This window comes from Carcharodon carcharias, chromosome 16 (assembly GCF_017639515.1).
Source record: "Carcharodon carcharias isolate sCarCar2 chromosome 16, sCarCar2.pri, whole genome shotgun sequence".
In the NCBI taxonomy this organism is placed as follows: domain Eukaryota; kingdom Metazoa; phylum Chordata; class Chondrichthyes; order Lamniformes; family Lamnidae; genus Carcharodon; species Carcharodon carcharias.
Genome location: NC_054482.1, coordinates 32265062 through 32278532, shown reverse-complemented (window position 1 = coordinate 32278532; position 13471 = coordinate 32265062). Strand labels below are relative to the sequence as shown.

At 47.9% G+C, this 13471-nt stretch overlaps 1 protein-coding gene across 4 annotated transcripts in view; it reads right to left on the bottom strand.

Moving 5' to 3' along the window:
• LOC121289178 (nucleus accumbens-associated protein 1-like) overlaps positions 1 to 13471 on the bottom strand; it is a 104990-nt gene that overhangs the window by 79979 nt on the left and 11540 nt on the right. The window contains exon 2 of one of the 4 annotated variants that reach the window (XM_041208360.1): positions 1992 to 2531. The exons of the other annotated variants lie outside the window; for them this stretch is intronic. The gene's annotated coding sequence lies outside the window, so the exon portion shown is untranslated. The remainder of the gene's footprint in view (positions 1 to 1991; positions 2532 to 13471) is intronic. 4 annotated transcript variants of the gene reach the window in all.

The window sequence follows — 13471 nt, the reverse complement described above, 5'->3', positions numbered from 1 at the left end:
TCTGTTATTCTATATATAAACCACCCAAACCCCTCGATTAAATTCTAGACTGTAACTCGCTCCCGGGTATCTGTTATTCTATATATAAACCACCCGAACCCCTCAATTAGATTCCAGTCTGTAACTCGCTCCCGGGTATCTGTTATCCTATATATAAACCACCCGAACCCCCGATTAGATTCCAGTCTGTAACTCACTCCCGGGTATCTGTTATCCATACATAAACCACCCGAACCCTTCAATTAGATTCTAGTCTGTAATTCATTCCTGGGTATCTGTTATTTTATATATAAACCACCCAAACCCCTCGATTAGATTCCAGTCTGTAACTCACTTCCGGTATCTGTTATTCTATATATAAACCACCCAAACCCCTCAATTAGATTCCAGACTGTAACTCACTCCCGGGTGTCTGTTATTTTATATATAAACCACCCAAACCCCTCGATTAGATTGCAGTCTGTAACAAACTCCCGGGTATCTGTTATGCTATATATAAACCACCTGAACTCCTCGATTAGATTCCAGTCTGTAACTCACTGCCGGGTATCTGTTATTCTATATATAAACCACCTGAACCCCTCGATTAGATTCCAGTCTGTAACTCACTGCCGGGTATCTGTTATTCTATATATAAACCACCTGAACCCCTCGATTAGATTCCAGACTGTAACTCACTGCCGGGTATCTGTTATTCTATATATAAACCACCTGAACCCCTCGATTAGATTCCAGTCTGTAACTCACTGCCGGGTATCTGTTATTCTATATATAAACCACCTGAACCCCTCGATTAGATTCCAGACTGTAACTCACTCCCGGGTATCTGTTATTCGATATATAAACCACCCAAACTGCTCAATTAGATACCAGTCCATAACTCACTCCCAGGTATCTGTTATTCTATATATAAACCACCCGAACCCCTCGATTAGATTCCAGACTGTAACTCACTCCCGGGTATCTGTTATTCTATATATAAACCACCTGAACCCCTCGATTAGATTCCAGTCTGTAACTCACTCCCGGGTATCTGTTATTCTATATATAAACCACCCGAACCCCTCGATTAGATTCCAGTCTGTAACTCACTCCTGGGTATCTGTTATTCTATATATAAACCACCCACACCCCTCAATTAGATTCCCGTCTGTAACTCACTCCCGGGTATCTGTTATTCTATGTGTAAACCACCCACACTCCTCGATTAGATTCCAATCTGTAATTCACTCCCGATTATCTGTTATTCTATATATAAACCACCCACATCCATCAATTAGATTCCAGTCCTTCACTCACTCCCGGGTATCTGTTATTCTATATATAAACCACCCACACTCCTCAAATGGATTCCAGTCTGTAACTCACTCCCAGGTATCTGTTATTCTATACATAAACTACCTACACCCCTTGATTAGATTCCAGTCTGTAACTCACTCCCAGGTATCTGTTATTCTATATATAAACCACCCGAACCCTTCAATTAGATTCTAGTCTGTAACTCACTCCTGGGTATCTGTTACTCTATATATAAACCACACAAACCCCTCGATTAGATTCCAGACTGTAACTCACTCCTGGGTATCTGTTATTCTATATATAAACCACCCCGAACCCCTCGAATAGATTCCAGTCTGTAACTCACTCCTGGGTATCTGTTATTCTATGTATAAACCACATAAACCCCTCGATTAGATTCCAGTCTGTAACTCACTCCTGGTTATCTGTTATTCTATATATAAACCACCCAAACCCCTCGATTATATTCCAGACTGTAACTCACTCCCAGGTATCTGTTATTCTATATATAAACCACCCCGACTCCCTCGAATAGATTCCAATCTGTAACTCACTCCCGGGTATCTGTTATTCTATATATAAACCACCCACACCCCTCAATTAGATTCCAGTCCGTAACTCACTCCCGGGTATCTGTTATTCTATATATAAACCACCCGAACCCCTCGATTAGTTTGCAGTCTGTAACTCACTCCCGGGTATTTCTGGGACCCATGTTCCTCTCCTGGTGTCACAGACATAGGGAAGGTGGGTGTGGGTGTGCGCGGAAGCCGGTGTTTCAATGCAGAGCGTCGTGTATTGCCTCGGTTTGTTGATCTCCTGCACCTGCAGGGTTTGTGATATCAGCACACAGAAAAAGCACTTTTGGTCACTTCTGGGGAGGAGCTGGTCTCAGAATCTTGTGTCAGCAAAAATGCTGTAGGTGTGAAATGTCCAATGGCAAAGCAGCTGCAGTGTCTGCTTCCTGCCACTGGAGGGTGAGTGGTACCAGAGTCTCAGAGCAGCTGTTGACAGCCCATTGAATATTGACAGGGTAAATCCCCCAGACTCTGGAGCTGTTGTATCAAGTGGGTGAGGAAGGAGCAGGCACTGGGACTTCTTGGGTCACTTTTTTCAAAGATCCAGTAAGGGCAAGATGGGCTGAATGTTCTCCCTCTGTGGTATATGATTCTCTGGTGAACTTTGTTGGAGTTCTGTAACAGCTGCAATCACAACTTGTATACATACAGCACCTTTAACACAGAGAAGGTACTTCACAATGATGTAAAAGCACTGAGGAACTGAGAGATTAGGAAGCGTGACCAAATGCTTCGACAAAGGAGGGGTTCAGGTGATACGCCAGTAAGTGCACTATGTAAGTACTTCCCTGTAAATCCATCACTCCAGATCTCCCATGTGCCAAATCAGTCAGGAAAAGTCATCCTGCAGTATCCATTCTGCCTATACAGAACAGAGTGTGACACGGCTGTACTGACAACGTGAACAGGCTAGAGCGCTAACATCAAACAGTGCACCATAGTTTCATATTTCTACTGAGAAAGAAACAGTTGACTTATAACATTTCAAAGTGCCTCACAGGCATTGGGGTCATCGCCTCTGCTGAATCTCTGGCTGAGCCATTCCACCTCATCCCATTCACTTCCCCTTACCCTGTCAACTTTTCAAATGTTCCTTCTGGAAACACAGAGCCTCTCCTCTTTGAAAAGAGGAGGGTCCTAGCCAACCCTCTGATTAAACATCTCCCCCAGACCTCTCTCAACATCTATCACTTCTCAGAGATCTCAAAACATTTCACATCCAATCAGGAACACCATGTCCCAGGAGTGTTTGATGGGTCAGTGTAGAGGGAGTTTTACTCTGTATCTAACCCCATGCTGTACCTGTCCTGGGATAGTTAAATGGGGACGGTGTAGAGGGAGCTTTATTCTGTATCTAACCCCGTGCTGTACCTGCCCTGGGAGTGCTTGACGGAGACAGTGTAGAGGGAGCTTTATTCTGTATCTAACCCCGTGCTGTACCTGCCCTGGCAGTGTTTGATGGGGACAGTAGAGAGGGAGCTTTACTCTGTATCTAACCCCGTGCTGTACCTGCCCTAGGAGTGTTTGATGGAGACAGTGTAGAGGGAGTTTTACTCCGTATCTAACCCCGTGCTGTACCTGTCCTGGGAGTGTTTGTTGGGGATAGTTTAGAAGGAGCTGTGCTTTATACAGTGTAGCATCAAAGAATCAGTCTGCTCCTGACTGTAATCAGACTAACACAGATGAGAAAGAAACGTCTGACAAAACAATAAATAGTAGGAAGCTCACTTGCCAGGCTTCTTCACCACATCCTGCCACTTTCACTGACTCTGCACATGGGCAGTGAGCTGCAGCATTTCAAAATCCAGCTGTCCTTCAACTTAACAACAATAACTTGCATTTACAAAACACCTTTTACACACCAAAACACCCCAAGATGCTTTGCAGGAGCGCTATCAGACACCGAGGCCGGAACTTTCCAGCCCCTCACACCAGCGGGATCTTCCAAACCCCCTCCGATGTGAATGGAGATTTGAATGGCTGACCCCCACCTCGCTGTGGGGGAACCTGCTGCTGGGATGCTGGAAGATTCAGGCCCAAGCCAGATCAGTAGAAATTTGGACAGATGACCAAAAGCCTGGTCAAGGAGGTAAGTTTTAAGAAGTGTCTTAAAGGGGGGAATACGAGAAGTTTCGGGAAGGAATTCCAGGGCTTAGGGTCCAGGCAGCTAAAGGCACGGCCACCAACGATGGAGCAGTTGAAACTAGCAATACAGAAGGGGTTAGAATTAGAGGAGGTCAGATATCTCGGAGGGCTCTGGGGCTGGAGGAGATTCCAGAGATGGGGGTGTGGTGGGGGGGTGAAGCTATGGAGGGAACTGAGAACAAAGATGGGAAGTTTTAAATCGAGGAGCTGCCGCACTGGGGACCAGCATAGGTCAGCGAGCACAGGGCTGATGTGTGAACAGGCTGTGGCGAGAGCAAGGACATGGGCAGCAGGGTTCTGGATGAGCTGAAGCTGGCTGGAGGGTGGAAGATGGGAGGCCGGCCAGGAGTGTGTTGGGGTTATCAGGTCTCGAGGTAACAAAGGCACAGATGAGGGTTACAGCAGCAGAGAAGCTGAGGCAGGGACAGAAACGCTCCATGTTTCAGGGGTGAATGCAGGCTGTTTTTCTGATGAAGCAGGTGTATGGGGCAGGATTTTCTGGCCCCGACACTGGCAGGCATGGTCTGGGTGGGACAGGAACATTTGGAGAGCCATTAACAGTCAACAGTGCCGGGGCCCTGCTTTAGCACCGAGCTTTCAGATGATGTTGCCAAGAGGCCTTTTGTAGATGGGAAATAGGAAGCGGTCAAGGATAGATCCTTCGGAGACCAGAGGTAACAGTGCAGGAACAGGAAGAGAAGTCACTGCAGGTGATTCTCTGGCTACAAATATATACATAAGAATGGAGCCAGGTGAGGGTAGTCCCACCCAGCTGGACAAAGTGTTGGAGGAGAATAGCAGTGTCAAAGGCTGCACAATGAGAGAAAACGATTAAACAACCAAGAAGTTATTATCTGCTGCTCTCAACAGTCAACTCTGACCTCCAAGGCTCAAACCTGACAAATGGTCAGTTTAATGAGGTCCTTCACCCAGGCCTTTGTTACCTCCAGACTCAGCTAATCCTTTTTAGCTGGTCTCCTACCCTCCACTTTCTATAAATGCAACAAACACAATAAATAAAGTAGATGTAGTGTATTTAGATTTCCAAAAGGCATTCGATAAGGTGCCACATAAAAAGTGCCACACAAGACAAGAGCTGATGGTGTTAGAGCAATATATTAACATGGGTAGAGGACTGGGTAGCTAACAGGGATCAGGATAAACGAATCATTTTCAGATTGGCAACTGTAAACTGTGGAGTGCCGCAAAGGTCAGTCAGTCAACTATTTACAATCTTTATGAATGACTTGGATGAAGGCACCAACTGTATTGCAGTCAGATTTGCTGATGATACAAAGATCACTCGGAAAGTAATTTCTTGGGAGGATACAAAGGGTCTGCAAAGGGATATAGATTGGTTAGGTAAGTTGGCTGGGCAGCTGCGTTGTGATGCAGAGTGAAGCCAACAGTGTGGGTTCAATTCCTGTACGGGCTGAGGTCATCCTCTGGGACTATGGTGACTTTCATCCATTCCTTGGTGAGACCGCACATGGAGTACTGTGCACGGTTTTGGTCTCCTTACCTAAGAAAGGACATACTTACCATCGAGGGGCTGCATTGGAGGTTCATCAGACTGATTCCTGGGGTGGTAGGATTGTCCAATGAGGAGAGACTGAGGAAGCTGGGACTGTATAATCTAAAGTTTAGAAGAATGAGAGGTGATCTCATTGAAAGATACAAAATTCTTACAGGGCTCAACAGGGTGGATGCAGAAAGGATGTTTCCCCTGGCTGGGGTGATCTAGAACCAGGGGAAACAGTCTCAGAATAAGGGGCAGGCCATTTAGGACTGAGATGAGGAGGAATTTCTTTACTCAGAGCGCAGTGAGTCTTTGGAATTCTCCACCCCGGAGGGTTGAAGAAGCTCAGTCACTGGGTATATTCAAGACAGAGATCGATAGGTTTCTAGATAGTAATGACATCAAGGAACATGTGTACAGTGCGGGAAGATGGTAATGAAATAGAGGATCAGCCATGATCCAGTTGAATGGTGGAGCAGGCTTGACAGGCCGAGTGGCCTACTCCTGCTCCCATTTCCTGTGTTCCTAATACTCAAGGTGCAATCAGCCCAGAGCACTGCACAATTTGATCACAGCCTCCTTGTATTGTACATGGACATTTTGGCAGCTTGTTGTAAGCATCCGACATCTTTAAGCAGCATGTTTGACAAAGGGCATAGCCTGCAGCACACAAACCCAACTCTCCCTAAGGAATGAAACGCTTGGGCCAGAATATTTTCCTTGTCGGGCGGGCTCGGCGGGAGTGGTCGAGAAGCCGACCTGCTGCCTGCGATCAGCTCCGCACTGCGATTTCACACGGGTGGGCCAATTAAGACCCTCTCTGCGAGGATTGCGAGCGGCGGCGCTGAGCACTACCTGTGCGGGCGAGGGGGAGGAGAGAGAGCTGGGCCTCGCGTGCAGAACACTTCAATCTCTCTGAGGCATGGAGCTGCCTCAGAGAGATTGAAGCGCTTTTTAAAAAAATTAATAAAGGCAATAGAAATGTAATGAAACATGTCCCCCCATGTGACGTGAGATGGGACATGTTTTTAATGTCAACTGGAAGTTTTTATTTAATTTGTAATAACTTTAGGAAACCTCATCCCGCTCGTGGATGAGGTTTCCTGAAAAACGGGAAGGCCGCTTGGCCCTTTCGCCTGCCTGCCAACCGTTAGGTTGGACGGGCAGCGTGAATTTGAAGTTAATTAGCTCGTCAATGGCCTTAATAGGCTTCTTAATTATCGGTGGGCATGCAGCCGACTACAGTGTGTGCCCGCCAAATGAAATATCACGTGAGTGCGCAATAACGTCAGGACATATGCCCGACATCACTGTGCGTCATATTACACTCGTGTATGTCGGGCTCGTACCCGCATGCTAAAGGTAAAATTCTGGCCTTGGGGTAGGCAAGGCCCCTCCCTTGCACTAGTGGCTCTATTCACAACCCCTGTAAATAAACCAATTCAGTCACTCCAGCCTCACATGAATAGGAGCCCCACTCATTCCCAAAGAGATTCAAAAGACAACTGTGAAAGATCAGTCACGTGGTTGTCAGAGACATCATCCAAAAACACAGGCTCAGTTTACACATAAACGCTGATGACACGGGGCCCTCTCTCACCACTACCTCTCTCGACCTCTCCACTGGCTCTGATAGTGTAAAAACATCCAGTACTAATTGAGCAGAAATTTCCTTCAACAAAACATTGGGAAGACTAGAGACATAGGCCGGAATTTTCCAGCACCCCGCCCCACGCCACCCCAACCCCGCCCCACCCCCACCCCAACCCCACCCCAACCCCAACCCCACCCCAACCCCACCCCAACCCCACCCCCACCCCAACCCCACCCTCACCCCAACCCCACCCCAACCCCAACCCCACCCAACCCCACCCCAACCCCACCCCAACCCCAACCCCACCCCACCCCAACCCCGCCCCACCCCAACCCCGCCCCACGCCACCCCAACCCCGCCCCATGCCACCCCACCCCAACCCCACCCCACCCCAACCCCGCCCCACGCCACCCCAACCCCGCCCCACGCCACCCCAACCCCACCCCACCCCAACCCCGCCCCACGCCACCCCAACCCCGCCCCACGCCACCCCAACCCCACCCCAACCCACCCCGGCAGGGGCAATTTAAATTTCCGTTCACTGGCGTGAGGCGCTGGAAAATTCCGGCCATTGTCTTCAGACCCCTTCCGCTCCCTCGGGAATTACCCCATCCCTCGTCTTAATAACTGTGACCGAATCAGACAGTTCGCCACCTGGGCTGCCTATCTGACTCAGAGCTAAGCTCCTGAAGCCATATCCCTCCATCACCAAGACCTCCTAATTCCACCTCCATAACATTGCCAGGTTGTGATCCTAACTCAGCTTATCTGCTGCTGAAACCCTCAGCTATACACTTGTTACCTCTAGTCCTAGCCATTCCAGTGCAATATGGGGTGACCTCTCATCTTCCTCACTCCATAAACTTGAGGTTATCCAAAAATCTGTTGCCCATGTCCTTGCATGACCAAGTCCCATTCACCTCCCTCCCTTGTGCTCACTGACCTCCCACTGTCTCTCCCTCAACGCCTTGATTTTAACATTTTCAGCCTTGTTTCCAAAGCCCTCCATGGCCTCGCCCCTCCCTCTCTCTGTAACCTCCTCCGAGATATCTCAACCCTCCGAGTTATCTGTGCTCCTCGAATTCTGGCCATTTCGGCATCCTCAATATTGTTAAGTTGCTCCGCCATTGGTGGCCGTGCTTTCAGCAGGGCCCTAAACTTTGGAGGTCCCTTCATGAACCCCTTTGCCTCTCAGTCTTACTGTTTGCCTTCAAGATGCTCCTTCAAGCCGACCTCTTTGCCCGAGCTTTTGATCACCTGCCTGAATATCTCTCTGTGCGGCTCCGTATCACAGTTTGTTTGGCTACGATCCTGTGAAGCACCTTGGGATGTTTTACCACACTAACAGGCACTATATAAATGCAAGTTGTTGTCAACGAACTCTAAATCCGCCTCAAAGATTCACCACTATTTTAACCAGGTAAGTCACCCACCCCCCCTCCCATTTGCTGTTTTAATTCTACCCCCATACCCTCTTCCCCCCCTCCAGGCCTGGCCTCACACCTCCAGCAGCGTCACATGGGCCGCTGGCAGGAATCGGGCAATCTCCTGCTCAAAACCTTTCAAGCAGTCACTCTTCTGTCCCTCCCTCTCTCTCTTTTGTATCATTAAGGAGGAGCAGGAGGTATTCATTCCCATTCGAATGATGACCATGGCAGGGAGGAAGCTGCCTCCTTCCCTCCACTGCCTGCCCACCCACACACTGATAAGTGTTATAACCATGGTAATGCCCTGTGATTCAAAAAGGAGGGCTCATTACCCGAAGGAGCAAGAGTACTCAAATGACAAGGATAAAAAATAACAGGGTCCAAGCGTGTCTCCCATCAGGACTCCTTCACAAAAGACACAGGGCGGGGTTTACCAGTCCCGTTGACCTTTAAGGACTCTCCAAATTTTCCCGTCCCACCCACGACAATGCCTGCCCATGTCAAGGCTGGAAAATTCCAACATGTATTTAAAATCTAAGCGTTGTGTTTCTAGATATGGTTATCATGTTGGAAGCACAGAAGGCCGCCATTCAGCTCATCTTGCTTGTGCAGGCTCTGCAACTCACTCTGTTCCCTTTCCCCCATCTCCTCCTGCATTCTTGCTTGTCCAAATTCCTTTGCGAACAAAGCGTTTCCCCATTTTAACAATCCGGCATGGGAGCAAAGCTCCCTTGACCTGACCTGTTGTTAATTCTCAGCCTGTCCTTTTGTGCTTGGTGACCCGCCAAGCAGAAGGAGGGGTTAACTTTTGCTGCTGACCCTCTCAAAATCTGTCAGGATTACGAAAATCTCCGTTAGACTTCTGCCAACCTCGGTCCAGTCCAGTGACGAATTCCCAATATCCCAAGTCTTTACTTGCCACTGCGAAAGCCTTCACGGTGTATCGAAGTGCAGTTGCTTAGGTTGCTGGAATAGTAATCCAGAAATCGCAAGTTCAAATCTCACCAGTTTGAGCTTTCGAATTCAGGTTTTAAAAAAAATTCTGGAAATAAATTAAAACTGATCTCAGCAAAACAACCATGAGGATTGTCAGATTGTTATAAAAAAACCCAACTGGCTCACTGCTGTCCTTACTTGGTCTGGGCCTGTGTGTGACCCCAACCCCACACCAATGGGGCTGCACTCTGAATTGGCCTAGCACGACATCAGGGATGGGCAAGAATTGCCAACCTTGACAGTGACACCCATGTCCTGACAATTAATTAATTAATTAATTGATTGAAAAGCCTCTGATACCCAGTACCATTCTAGTGAATTTTCACTGTTAAATGCTCTTTCGTGATGCAGTACCTACCACCTTCTACAAGTGTACAAACAAAACATGTCAGGCATCACTTCTTGTGGTACTGATGTGTGGATACAGGTATACATCTGTCAGCTGCGGCTCAGTTGGCAGCCTCAGTTAGAAGGTTGTGGGTTCAAGCCTGGAGCGCATAATCCAGACTGACACTCTAATGCAGTGTTGAGGGAGAGCTGCACTGTTTGGAGATGCTGTCTTTCAGATGAGGCATTAAACCGCTGCTCTGAGGCAGACGTAAAAGGCCCCATGGCTCCAAGTGATCAACAGGGGGCCATCCTCCAAGGTCAATATTTTTCGCTTAACCAACATCACTAAGAGAGAATATCTAGTCATTTCACATTGCTGATTGTGGGAGCTTGGAGTGCTCAAATTGCCTACATTACAACAGTGTCTACGCTTCAGAAAGTACTTGACTGGCTGTGAAGCATGTTAGGACACCTTCAGGAATTGACAATGCAAGTCTTTCTTTAATCTTGTGTACTTGTTGACTAAGTATATATACCGGACAGATGCTCTAATGTTGAGATACACATTCCTGCTGTGGCACTGAGCCACTCGGACCAGTCAAACCACAGCTTCAACTACCTACCCATTCTGACCAGCCGTCTTACCACTGTTCAATTGGTCTCGCTGAACCCCAGGTTAAACAGTGAGAAAATCAGTCAGGGTTTCCAGCTCCTGTTCACGCTCTAGAAGGAGACCCCTCTTTTTGAATCCCAGCTGAAGACAGGGCCAAGTAGAGTGGCAATTGCGCCCATGCCAAGTAGCCCATTCAAACTCACTGTGTAGGTTTACACATGAAGGATTCCACAAGTGCTGTGGAGGGACCTTGGCGAGAGTGTGTGTGTGTGTGGGCGGGCAAGAGTGTGTGGGCAAGTGTGTATACGTGTATGTGTATGTGTGTGGGCGAGAGTGTGAGTGGGCAAGATTGTGAGTGTGTGTACGAGGGTGTCAGAGCGTGTGGGCAAGACTGTGAAGGTGTGTGGGTGATAGCATCAGTGTGTGTGGATGAGATTGTAAGTATCTATGAGAGTGAGTGTGTATGTGTGAGGGTTTGGGTGAGAGTATGTGTGTATGTGGGGGAGGGGGTCGTGTGTGTGTGTGTGTGTGAGAGAGAGAGTGTGTGTGTGTGAATCAATGCGTGAAAGAGTGTGTGTGTGAATGTGTGTGAGAGAAAGTGTGTGTTGGGTGAGTGTGAGAGTATGGGTGGGCAAGATTGTGAGTGAGTGTGTGTGTGAAGGTGTCAGTGTGTGTATGGGCAAGAGTTGAGTGTGTGTGTGGGTGAGTGTGTGTGTGTGGGTGAGAGCATGAATGTGTGTGGGCAAGAGTGTGAGTATGTGTGTGTGTATATGAGGGTGTGTATGTATATGTGAGGGTATAAGTGTGTAGGGGGTGTGAATGTGGGTGAAGGTGTGAATGTGTGTCAGGGTGCGAGTGTGTGTCAGGGTGTGATTGGGTGTGGGTGTGTGGGCAAGTGTGTATGTGTGTGTGTGTGTGGGCGAGAGTGTAAGTGTGGTGGGCAAGGTTGTGAGTGTGTGTATGAGGGTTTCAATGTGTGTAGGCAAGAATATGAAGGTGTGTGGGTGATAGCATCAGGGTGTGGGTGAGATTATGCTTGTGTGTGTGTGTGTGTGTGTGTGTGTGAGGGTGCATGTGTATATGTGAGGGTGTGGGTAAGAGTGCGTGTGTTGGCGAGCTTGTGTGTGTGTATGTGGGGGAGGGGGGTCATGTGTGTGTGTGTGAGAGCATGTGTGTGAATGTGCATGTGAGAATGCACGCATGCGTGTAGACGAGCTTGTGTGTGTATCTGAGAGTGTGTGCGTGTGTGTGTATATGTGTTTGTGTGTGTGTGCGAGCATGTGTATGAATGTGTGTGTGTGTGTATGAATGTGTGTGTGTGTGTGTATACGAATGTGTGTGTGTGTGTGTGTGTGAGTGAATGTGAGAGTTTGTGTATTTTTTTTAATTCAGTCAAGGGATATGGGCTTCGCTGGCTGGGCCAGCATTTATTACCCATCCCTAATTGCCCTTGAGGAAGGTGGTGGTGAGCTGCCATCTTGAACCGCTGCAGTCCATGTCACGTAGGTACACCCACAGTGCTGTTAGCGAGGTGGTTCCAGGATTTTGACCCAGCGACAGTGAAGGATCGGCGATATATTTCCAAGTCAGAACGGTGAGTGACTTGGAGAGGAGCTTCCAGGTGGTGGTGTTCCCATCTATCTGCTGCCCTTGTCCTTCTAGATGGTAGCGGTCATGGGTTTGAAAGGTGCTGTCTAAGGAGCCTTGGTGAATTCCTACAGTGCATCTTGTAGATGGTACACACTGCTGCTACTGTGTGTTGGTGGTGGAGGGAGTGAATGTTTGTGGACGTGGTGCCAATCAAGCGGACTGTTTTGTCCTAGACGGTGTCCAGCTTCTTCAGTGTTGTAGAAGCTGCACTCATCCAAGCAAGTGGGGAGTATTCTATCACGTTCCTGACTTGTGCCTTGTAGATGGTGGACAGGCTTTCGGGAGTCAGGAGGCGACTTACTTGTCGCACAATTCCTAGCCTCTGACCTGTGTGAGAGTGTGTGTCTATGCATTTGTGTCCGTGTGAGTGTGTGCATGTGGACAAGCTTGTGTGTGTGTGTGTGTCTGAGAGTATGTGTGTGTATCTGAGAGTGTGTGTGAGTGAGCATGAGTGTATAAGTGTGTGTGAATGTGTGTGTATGCATATGTGTGAGAAATTGTGTGAGTATGACTGTGTGTCTGAGAGTGAGCGTGTGTGTGAATATGTGAGTGAAAATGAGTGTGTGTGAGTGAATATGAGTGTGTGTGAACATGTGTGTAATGCGTGTTTGTGAATGTGTGTCTGTGAATGTGTGTCTGTGTGTGTGTGTCTGTGAATGTGTGTCTGTGAATGTGTGTCTGTGAATGTGTGTCTGTGAATGTGTGTCTGTGAATGTGTGTCTGTGAATGTGTGTGTGTGTGTCTGTGAATGTGTGTGTGTGTGTCTGTGAATGTGTGTCTGTGAATGTGTCTGAATGTGTGTGAATGTGTGTGTGTGTGTGTGTGTGTGTGTGTGTGTGTCTGTAAATGCGTGAGTACGCGAATGTGTGTGTGTGAATGGGTGGGTCAGCTTGTGTGAGCGGGCCATACTTCAGCTAACAAGTAACGTGATAAATAATTGTGTTGCAAACAAATTATTTTATTTTGCACCATTCAGCCTCTTTCTGAAAGTGCTTATCACATCACTCTCCTCCTACCGTGTTACCCTGGCCAATTAGAGCCTCCTGTAGCTCTCAGACTGAGACAGAGCTACCCGGGAACAGCAGTCTGAACCCTAGCAATGCAATGCAAGCTTCGGGTGATTTGGTAGTCCCTGTTCACCCGACACTGCCACTAAACCACTTCTCTGATAGGAGGTTTATCACACATATGAGGGAGGAAGTCTAATTGGGCCAAGATCTGGATTCACAATAACTTTCACAATGTTCGCTGTTTGTCTTCAGTCTGCCTACAGTTGTTCAACTCCAAATTCAACTTTCTATTTATTTCAATATTTAGTTT